The sequence below is a fragment of the Saimiri boliviensis genome, chromosome 13 (genome assembly GCF_048565385.1).
Source record: "Saimiri boliviensis isolate mSaiBol1 chromosome 13, mSaiBol1.pri, whole genome shotgun sequence".
NCBI classification, from domain to species: domain Eukaryota; kingdom Metazoa; phylum Chordata; class Mammalia; order Primates; family Cebidae; genus Saimiri; species Saimiri boliviensis.
Window position 1 is genome coordinate 64,194,042 of NC_133461.1, and position 11,218 is coordinate 64,205,259.

General features: G+C 41.5%; 1 long non-coding RNA gene across 1 annotated transcript; it reads right to left on the reverse strand.

Annotated features, from left to right (window-relative positions):
- Positions 1 to 2,368: 2,368 nt before the first annotated feature.
- On the reverse strand, positions 2,369 to 5,667 carry LOC141580943 (uncharacterized). The gene is made up of 4 exons (XR_012513368.1): positions 5,545 to 5,667; positions 4,418 to 4,653; positions 4,064 to 4,250; positions 2,369 to 3,362 (listed from the first exon to the last, which is right to left on the reverse strand). It is a non-coding gene; the product is annotated as an uncharacterized LOC141580943 (long non-coding RNA).
- Positions 5,668 to 11,218: the final 5,551 nt, after the last annotated feature.

An 11,218-nucleotide genomic window follows, 5' to 3' on the forward strand; every position in this document is an offset into this window, starting at 1 on the left:
CAATAGTCCTCTTATAAGTGCATCTTAGCTGGTTTTCTTGTATCATTATTCTGAAAAAAATTGTTGTCTCATGTTGTAATTTTCCTTAGGAATTTTTTTTTTGAATAGGTATTACATGAACATGGCAGAAAAGTCAAAAGGTACAAGAGGGTTTACAGTGGAAAGTAAATCTTCCCCGCTCCCCAGCAACCAACCAGTTCCCTTTCCTGGAGGCAACCAATATACATGGATAAATGGGCAAATGGATAGATGAGTAGACAGATGCATGAATGGGGAAATACACACACATATAATTTTTTGCTTGCATTATTTTTCTAATGGAATTAAAATATTATTCTCATTTCCTCATGAAGAACAAGAAGGGAGGAAGAGGTGAAAAAGGGGAAGAGTAGAAAGAGAAAGAGAAAGAGGTGGAGAAGGAAGAGGAGGAGGAAGAGGAGAAAGGGGGAACAAGAGGAGGGGGAGGGGGAGGGGGAGGGGGAGGGGAGGGGGTGGGGGGAGGGGGGGAGGGGGAGGAGGAGGAGGAGGAGGAGGAGGAGGAGGAGGAGGAGGAGGTGGAGGAGGAGGCCTGGCCAGATCTTTCCTTTTCCTGGCTGATGGAGTCTCTGAGAAATGGAAGAGTGATCTCTGGCTTTCCAAGGCATACCCTATAAAGGCTGGGGGCCCACTCTTGTGTAGAGCCTTCCCAGCCTATCTCTGGCTTTCCAAGGCATACCCTATAAAGGCTGGGGGCCCACTCTTGTGTAGAGCCTTCCCAACCTATCTAGTTACCTCATGACTTGGGGAAGATGGTTATACAGAATCCTCGAAATCTCTCTCAAAATAGGATTTCGGTGTGGCACAGCTGGTGAGTTCCCCTATCCTGAAGAGGTACAAGGTTCCGAATCGGTATTCTTTTTTTAATCCGTAACATGCAGTTTCTTTCTTATTACAAAATAGGTGCACATTACCTTTTTTTAAAGTCAGAAAACATATACAAGTATAAAAGCAAAACATTTAAATATTTGTAATCCTATGATTTATATGGTTGTTTAATCCTTAAATATTACTATGGACACTGAGCTAATAATTTAAAATAAACTAAAGCAAATTAAACAGGAAAGTTAATATCACGACTAAAAATCACAGTACAAAAAAGCATTGAAAAATGTCTCAAATTAATATAGGCATTATTCTAAATAATTTCTAACACTTCTTATAAGGTAGAATTTCAATATGATATTTGGATTAACTTAAGTTTCCTTTATCTTGTAGCTTTTCTTGACCTGGATATAAGCATTTGGAAAGTTACAAATATATTTCTTGAGGGATGAATTTTAAAGTAAATCATGTATGCCAAATAATTTATCATGTGTGAAAACTAGTCTCAATATTTAATTGCTGGCATTTGGTTTGTTGTTCTCGTTGCATAAGTTATGCGTGGTGCTTGCTCTGGTTCCTTTCTTTGTCTCTGCCTCTTTTAATTCGACAGTCAGAAACCAAGATTGTCACTTCACAGGGAGAAAGAAGACAAGCAGGTAAAACTACAGTAGTACAGATTCCACTATTTGAAAAATGTGATTAAGTGTAGACAGGGGTTGATTTTCTCAAACAAGTCAGTCTTCTTTTACTGTTAGTATGAATTAAAAGCTTAATCAAGATAAAATGCTTAAAATATTTATAATAACAAGCTTGCCTTACTTATTTTTGGAGTCACATAACTTGTTGGTTCATTAAAAACAACCACTTTTGAAAACCTCGTTTATGTTATGCATAATATTTACCTCCAGGTATTAAAATCATTTAAAATGAAATCCTTTTTTTTCTCTGAACTAGTCCAAAATAGTAAGATTTTACTGTATTAAGCATTCCGGGATATTATTGGCTGGAAATACTTCTTGTTTTTTTGTGTGTGGCTTTTGGAGCTGTCTTTTTTTTTGAATCACACAAAAATATATGTCCTTTGGTGTGGTGGTACAGGTCTATAGTCCCATCTACTCACGAGGCTGAGGCAGGAGGATCACTTGAACTCAGGAGTTCAAGTCCAGCCTGGGCAACATAGTGAGACCACCCCCATCTCAAAAAAAAAGTGTCCATTATTTTTAAAGTTAAAATTATAGCTAAGTTTTAAAATATTTAAAAGACAGGAAGATCTGAGTTTGAACCATAGGTGTGTGACAAAGTAGAGATATTTATAAGGAATATTCCATTTAAATTTGAATTTATTTTCTAGGATTTAGGCAGTTAAAACACACAGATTCATCACTGCGAATTTATTTTATTTTAAAATGATTGCACGTTGACTGTGACTACCAGAGTCACCATTAGTTTTCTTCTCTGTGACCAAATAGAAATAACTAATTCAACCCGCAAGCTGAACTCTTCCTAATTAGTCAGAAACAAGTGCTTTTTAATTCCATTTGTAAAATGTCCAAGGGAAAAGAGTCCCAGTTTGCCTGAATAATCTGTTACTAAATTTCCTCCCTGCTCTTAATAGCTCTACCATAAAGAAGCCCTTCATTACAGTTCATTCAAATCTCTTAAGCCATAACTTAACCCCGTTTCTTCTCCTGGGATTGGTTGTGTTGAATTTACTGCCTTTGATTTTCACTTCTATCAAGACATGTGGCTTGATTTCTAGGCTGCTTTGACTTCTTCTTGTTTGATAGCAATCATCAACCCGTGCTTATTTGTTTGGTAGGGACAATTATTGGAGTTCCATACATGCCACACACATCCACAAATTCCACTTAGAAACTCAGTTTCTAAAATGGTTTCCACCAGTAAGCCTACTTTTCTGGTAAAAATTCATAAACTCCTATAAAAATTATACAAGAAATGCTCAAATGCATTCTTAGTGTAAATGATTCAAAAATATAAAGTGTATAAAATAAAAATACTAGAGCATCCTCTCCTCTCTCCCACCCCGTTTCATTTCCAATCCTTTTACTATGCACACTTTCCGTCTAATTTCTAGACATTCTGTCAGCGTGTTTTGAATTTTTTCCTCCCCAGAGTTGATTAGGCCTTATTTTCTCTGTGTAGCACTAGAAGGAATGCAGATTCATTGCCTCAAACAGACAGTTAAGCTTCTGTCAGAAAAGACTCTTACATCTTCCTATGGAGGCTGGGCACTCAGGTCTAGTAGCTGCCACATGTATGTGTATATATGAACCTCCCAAGTAGCTGGGATTACAGAGGCCCACCACCATGCCAGGCTGATTCTTGAATTTTTAGTAGAGATGGGGTTGCATCATGTTGGCCAAGCTGGTTTCGAACTCCTGACCTCAGGTGACCTTGGCCTCTCAAAGTGTTGGGATTGCAGGCGTGAGCCACCTTGCCCAACCAAGTAGCTGCTATTTGATCCAGACTTTGTGTCATACCTAAAAGTAATATAAAAACATAAGAAACAACATCTAGAGTCATATTGCTGGTCCATTGCATTCGGTGTCCAGCCTGTGGTAACTGGACTAGGACTCACCCATACAGAAAGACATGATAGTCGTCCTCAGGGAAGCCCCACCCATCTCCCCAAAAGAGCTTTGCTCAGCTACCATTACACTTGACAGACTTGCTCCGTTTAAATGATCTTTCTTAGCTTTGAGTGACCTTGGGAACGTCACATAACATCAGGGGCCTCATTTTCATCAGGTATAAATCAGACAGATTGTGCCGTTTCTAAATTTCCTCCGTGCTTCTACGTGTTCTTATAATCCTTATCTTCCTCAAGTGAAAGGTTAAAATGCGACAACGATATTACAATGGTAAGACTATTCAAAAACACATAGCAAGTGTTTTCCTCTGGGAAATTTTTTGCCATGTTTTCTTATTTAAAATATTCATCAAGAGACCTCAACACCAATGGCTATTTACCATTTGAAATCTACAACCTAGAACTGAATTCCCATTCTGGGGCTGGCGAGAACTGAGGAGCCTGCACTAGGCTAAAGCCCCAGCCAGGGAACAACCAAGGGGAGAGGCTGGATTCTAGCGGAGGAGAAAAGCAAAAGTCAAAGTCAAGAAGAAAACAATCAACCAAGTCCCACAGCTGAGGCAAGGCCTTTGGAGAGAAGGAACAGCATACCTCAAAAAAGACCAGTAACAAGCCGTGTGTATGGTGGCTCATGCCTGTAATCTCAGTGCTTTGGGAGGCCGAGGCAGGAGGATGGCCAGGTGTGGTGGCATGCATCTGTCATCCAGGCTATGTGGGAGGCTGAGGCAGGGGGCTTGCTTGAGCGCAGGAGTTCAAGGCTGCAGTGAGCCTCCAAAAACTAAAAAAAAAAAAAAAAAAAGATTAGAAACAGACTGGGAATATCAGACCGGAGAGGAAAGACAGTGCCACAGTAGACAATACCAGGCTGGCCGAGGTCTGTGTTGGTTCTCTACTGCTGTATAAGAAATTACTGCAAAATTAGCTGCTTAAGGGAGCCATACTTACTTTCTTATCTGCTGTCTGAGGGTCGGGAATCTGCGATGACCTGGCTGGATGGTCTGGGCCAGGGTTTCTCAGCCTGTTTGCTGCAGCCATAGTCTCTGAATTCTTGACTTCAAGCTGGAGGATCCATTTGCAAGCTCACGTGCAAGGGGTTGGCAGGAGGCTTCCTCTCCACATGGCCCTCTCGGTTGGTTTGCTCACAACATGGTTTCCCCAGTCAGAGAGATCTGCGCATGATTCTGCTAGAGAGAGACCGAAAGGAAAGCAACAGTGCTTTTATAATGGAATCTCAGGAATGACAATCACTTTTTCCAAATTCTTCTGGTCACAAACACCAACCCTACCACACAGGGGCCATCTTAAGGGCTGGCTACCACAAGTTCCGGGTTGCAGCCTATCTGTTTGGGAACAGCTTTGTTGGCATTAAGAACAGGAAAACTCAGTGCGGACTTAGGATATGAACAAAAGCTCCACGGAGTGTGAGGGGCTGAGCTCAGGCTTAAAGGTAACTAATGCTGGGGGTGGCAAACAAGGGGAGGTGGATGGGATTATCTGCCTGAAAAAAAAGCAACAGAACTGAGCAGTTGTAGTCGAACTTCTTCTGAAAAGGACTAAATACATACACTTAAAGCTTTTTGAGATGGATGGTCCCTGTTGGAATCACCCATCTCGGCATTGTAGTATGTAAGCAGCCATAGACAAAATATTAATGGATATGCTGGCTGTGTTCCGTTACAACTTTTATTTGGCTGGTGGAATGGCTCACGCCAGTAATTCCAGCACTTTGGGAGGCTGAGGTGGGAAGATCACAAGGTCAGGAGTCTGAGACCACCTTGGCCAATATGGTGAAATCCCGCCTCTACTAAAAATACAAAAATTAGCCAGGCATGGTGATCGGAGCCTGTAGTCCCAGCTACTCGGGAGGCTGAGGCAGGGAAATCGCTTGAACCTGCTAGGTGGAGATTGCAGTGAGCCGAGATGGCACCACTGTACTCCAGCCTGGGCGACAGAGCGAGACTCTCGGTCTCAAAAATAAGTAAATAAATACATAAATGAACTTTCCTTTATGGACACTGAAATTTGAATTTTATATAATTGTCATATATCACAAAATAATACTTTGTCCCGACCTGCAGGACAACAACAGGCGCTCCAAGGGAGGGAGTGGGGATGGATGGGCAGGAGACACGAAGAATGGAGACAAGACAGGAGTCTGATCAAGTCTCGTTTATTGTTGCTGAGCTCACAGCTTAAATAGGCGCAGGCAGAGAGGCGGGGCAAAGGAAGCTTGCAGTTGGGAAATTCCCGCCTTCCTAAGTTTCAAAACTGAAACTTACCAGCAGGAAACAGAAACTGAAACTTTACTGAAACTTATCAGCGGGAGAAACAGAAACTGAAACATTACTGAAACTTATGGGGGGGGCGGGGAGAAACAAAGACAAACTTGTCAGCAGGAAACATTAAACGCAAACCACAACATGGCTGAGCAGATCACAAAATGGCGGCTATTGCTGCCCACAATACTTATTGGATTCTTTTATACCATTTAAAAATGTGAAAGTTGTTCTTAGCTTACAAGCCACACAAAAATAAACTGTCGCCAGATTTGACCTGTGGGCTGTAGTCTATGGATTCTGGAGGCAGAATGAATGTGGATGGCCAAAGCCAACCAAGACCTGATTGGAACAGGAGCCATACAGCAAAGAGCTGTTTTTCAGGGTAAGTTTTAATCATCATAATATGGTGAATATTTGATGTTCTTCACCAAGTAATCAATCAAAATATGTAAGGTCCCCTAAAATTGTTTATAAGCAACTTTAGGGGTATTGCAGGAAATGGAATCAGACCAGATACGAAGTTTAATCAAAAATTGTATCATCTTCTAAAAACAAACATCCAGAGGTTTTTGTTTGTTTTTGACATGGATTCTCACCCTGTCGCCAGGTTGAAGTGCAACAGCATGATCTAGGCTCACTGCAACCTCCAACTCCCTGGTTCAAGCGATTCTCCTACCTCAGCCTCCCGAGTAGCTGGGATTACAGGCACGCGCCACCACACCTAGCTAATTTTTCTATTTTTAGTAGAGACGGGGGTTCACCGTGTTGGCCAGGATGGTATCAATCTCCTGACCTGAGGTGATCTATCTGCCTCAGCCTCCCAAAGTTCTGAGGTTACAGTGTGAGCCACTACACCTGTCCCAGAACTTTTTTTAAAAAATTAAAATGCTATCAAATGTTTTATTTGATCATACTTACTTGTTGAAGATTTTTGCATTTTTTTGGATAAATTAAAAACTAAGTTGACATAGAAGAGTAGTGCCCTCTTATCTGTGGTTTTGCTTTCTGCAGTTTCAGTTACCTGAGGTTAACCACCATTAGAAAGTCTTAAGATACTTTGAGAGAGAGAGAGGGAGAGAGAAAGAGAGAAAAACCACATTCACATGACTTTTATTACAGTATATTGTCATAATTGTTATATTTTGTTATTAATTATTATTGTCAATCTTGCATTATGCCTAATTTATAAGTGAAATTCTATCATAGGTATGCATGTATAAAAGAAAAAAAAAAACCAGAATATATAGAGTACCGTACTATGGCATTCACTGTGAAGAGTCTTGGAACATATGTATCCCTGAGGATAAGGGACGATTACTGTCATTAGAAGAATGGATGTAATTTAAGCCAAAATGAAGAAAGCCACAAGGATTTGAGATTAAGAATAAATATTAAAAGGACTGAAGTTTTGAGAATTGTGATTCCCCAACAATAAAGACTTTGAATTCCTGCATCAACCTTAGTAGAATTCTAAGTAACAAAATAGTTAAAGGATGCACTGATACAAGTTGTTGTGATGGCTGGGGCAGAAATTTGGTGATGTCTGAATTCTGCTCTTTTGAATTTTGTTTTATCTTTTAAAAAGATGAGAAATACAATAGAAAAAATATGCATATTATTTGTGTTTCCTAACTTGGAAAAAAAAATAAATCAGTTTCTTTTAATGACTTCCTAGAATTCATTTCAAGAGCATATTGAATGTAAGTTTTCAAAATATCATCTCAGGGCAATAAGCAATCTCCTGTGTAGTATTGAAATGGGAGAGTTCCCTGACCTCTCTCATGGGACATGCGACAGGTGTGTCTTGTCTATTTGGCCACGGTGCATTCAACCCCTTATGGGAGGGAGAGCATGCAGACGGGCAGGTGCCAGAGCCAAGGGGAGCACTTTTGGGCTCTGGCCCCACGGTAGCGTCTAGGGGTGGATGCCTGCAACTCCTAAAGTCCCAGTGGGTGTATTGCTGTGCTCTTTTAGCTCTGTCATCCACAGATGGCTTAAGCATTGACCAAATCAGTACCTCTTGGTTCCCAGATCCTTGTCTGGCATCCAGGAAAAATCAGGTCACACAGACAAATTGAAGAATGGAAAATGTGGGGGATTTTATTTCTGGATGGAGGTGGCTCTCAGCAGGATGGATGGGGAGCTGGAATGGGGATGGAGTAAGAAGATGATCTGCTCCTGGAGTTCAGCCGTCCCACGGCCAATCTCTTCTCCAACCATCCCCAGCCAAACTACTCTCAGCATTCAGACGCTCCTCTTTTCTTCTCTGCCATGCTGCTCTTCTGCTCCTCTGCTTTTCTTTTCATGAAGCCTGGGGCTTAGGGTGTATATCGGTGCAGGATAGGGGTGTGTGGCAGGTCAAAAGGCAACATATGGACTCACAAACAGGAATGCCTGTTCCCATGGAGAGTTGAGGGTCTCCAGGCTTGAGGGTGATGCCTTTCCCAGGGAACTGCCCTCTTCTACCCAGTATTTATTTCCTTGCCTCCTGTCCATATCAGTGTCTTCATTAACTGCTGATGGTCTCAAAGTACAAGATCTTCCAGTCATTCTCAGAGTAACTAAACTGAGAAGAAATATTCCAAACTGGCGAAGTCACCACAAAATGATGCCACCTCATTTCTCAGGCTCATGCATTGATTCCATCCTGATTCATCTATCCATTCAGATATCTACTATTGAGTTTCTGTTATTTTCCCAGCCCTGGGCTCAGTAGATAAGATAAGATTTTGTAAGAGCTTACAAATTTGAACAAGGAAATGTCTTTTTTCATTGCCTTAATCTTTGTGATTTTTAAATGTAACTAATAGCCAAAGCTAAGAAGAGCACAATAGCACATCCTTCTACTGATTAATGAATGAACCTAATATTTGTTTTATAAATTCATCTGCTAAGTAATAAATCTGTGTCATTAAATTAGGGGGACAACAGAAAAGACTTTTATTGGGTGTTGTTTAATTACCCCAATCAAGGTGTTGCATAATAAGGAAAATATATTTCTTTTTTTTTTTTTTTTTTTTTTGAGATGGAGTTTCGCTCTTGTTACCCATACTGGAGTGCAATGGCGCGATCTCGGCTCACTGCAACCTCCGCCTCCTGGGTTCAGGCAATTCTCCTGCCTCAGCCTCCTGAGTAGCTGGGATTACAGGCACGTGCCACCATGCCCAGCTAATTTTTTGTATTTTTAGTAGAGACGGGGTTTCACCAGGTTGACCAGGATGGTCTCGATCTCTTGACCTCACGATCCACCCGCCTCGGCCTCCCAAAGTGCTGGGATTACAGGCTTGAGCCACCGCGCCCGGCCAGGAAAATATATTTCTAATAGCTGTGCAACATTCTTAATTCAGATAATCTGTGCTCATAGGTGGACCAAAGGACTGTCTGGATGTGAAGGCTGGTGCTGGTCTCCCTTTTGACAGCCAGCAACCTTGCATGACATCTTAAAGACAAGATGAAGAGCTGAGCCAGAGCAGAGGACTCTGATCATAAAACTGCACGATCCTTGTCAGTTATCAGAAGCTGTTTTAGTTAGAGAGGCTATTGTAATACCCTGGGGAAAATCCTCTGATTCTTTATTGATTTCATTTTGATCAGAGGATGCCCTGCTCTATAAACCAGTTTTCTTCTTAAGATGGAGCACAATTAAGAAGGAACGTGCTCTTTGAAAGAAAGATCATGAGAAGGGACATTCCCTTGCCTGAACTGCTAACAATCCATTAGAGAGCTGATAAAAGCTGGCATTTTTTATGATATCTGAGCTGGGATGAAGTATGACAGGATGGGCACCTATATGTCACCATGGTATATGATGCTCTCAATTTTCCCACTCCAGCCTGTGAAGCCATTAGCCAAATGCCCTCCATCTCATTCCTCTTTCTGCCATGTTTTGACCTCTGGGAAATTAGGTCTGTTAAGACTCAGAGATTTGTCAAAATGATAGTTCTAAACTGATTTAGATGAGAAAAGATGCATATAATTTTAAAGGATTTCTTTTTCATGTGTGATGAATTTATCCATAGTCTAACTGAATGGACAGAAGGAACACTCATCCTCAGGTAAAGAAAGAAACAATTTCACCAGTGACATAAAATCTTTCTCTCTCTCTCTCTCTCTCTCTCTCTCTCTCTCTCTATATATATATATATATATATATGCATCTAACTGCATAGCAAAGAGGCTTCTACAAACTTATTTCTTATCTTTTAGGAGACGCCTATTCTGAGTGGAAACCATGTAAATGAAACAGGAACTTTAGCATAAATGTAATAAAACAATATATGAATATGCACTGCCTTATTTGCATCAAATTCAAGTCAAAAGTGATTTAAAGATAGCAGTATCTTTATCTTTAAATCACTTTTGACTTGACCATATGGGGTAGGACTAGGGAAGTCGGGGGAGTGCAATTTCAATTCTAGTCGGGAAGAAGTCTTAAACTTTTTCTAATCAATGCAGATTTTCACTGAACTGCGTAACTAAAACAACAAACTATCTTTTGAAATGACCCCTTGTGAATAGGGCATTTCTTAGACATAAAGAAGAGACTGGGTTTTAGAAAGAGGCAGAGCCCTGGACTCTGTTGTCCGCAGAGGGATGGAAGCCCTAGGCTTGCCCCAGGGGACTCCTGGGAGCTGTGCTGCAGGCTAAGCAGACTTCAGGGCTCTCTCTGTTAGTGAGGTCCACACAGCACAGGCTGGGGGGACTAGCACCTAAACTGGATTAGGGTGGTGATCCCGAGAGGCAAAAGTTAAGGAGGGAAATTGTGAGGAAGGGAAGGAGTAAAAGCCAAAGCCAATGCAGTGTATGTAATTGTTCCCTGCTCTGGGGACCTGAGGCTCATGTCCCACTAGAAAACCCCTGAGGACTCATGCAGAAAGGTATCCCACCAAAACATAGAAGGCTGGACCTTCTCTATCGTGTCCCATCACCTCTTGCTCTGGGGTTGCTTCTGAAGACATTAAATCCTTTCACTTTCCTAACTACATGTCCTCATCTGAGTAAGCTAGTGCAACCTCAGAGAAAGTTCTAAGGCAGAGAAACAGGGATGCAGAAGGCACTGGAGATCAGACACTGCCACATATACAAGAACTATCTGCCACACCTGCAGCTGCAATCAGGATGGGTGACAGGGCATGATGTGGGGCACTGCCCACGTCTGCTGGCCAGTAGCTTGCAGATCTCAGATCTACTCATGTCCACGTTGGATCCACTTTTTCACAGACTTACCCATCCTGGAGCACTTATGAGATGCCTCCATGAATTCCTGAGTTTCAGATATGGTCCTCCAGGTCTCATACAGTAGCAGGAACAATAAGTAGCTCTTCAAGATAATCAGAATTGACTTCCCATGTTTATATAGAAACTTCTTTTGCCTGCTATTATCTCTTCTTGAAGAGACCACATTGTCCAGGTTTTAGACTTGCTTTAATTTCCATGGCCATCTTACTGTGCCCAGGTGGAAGCAATG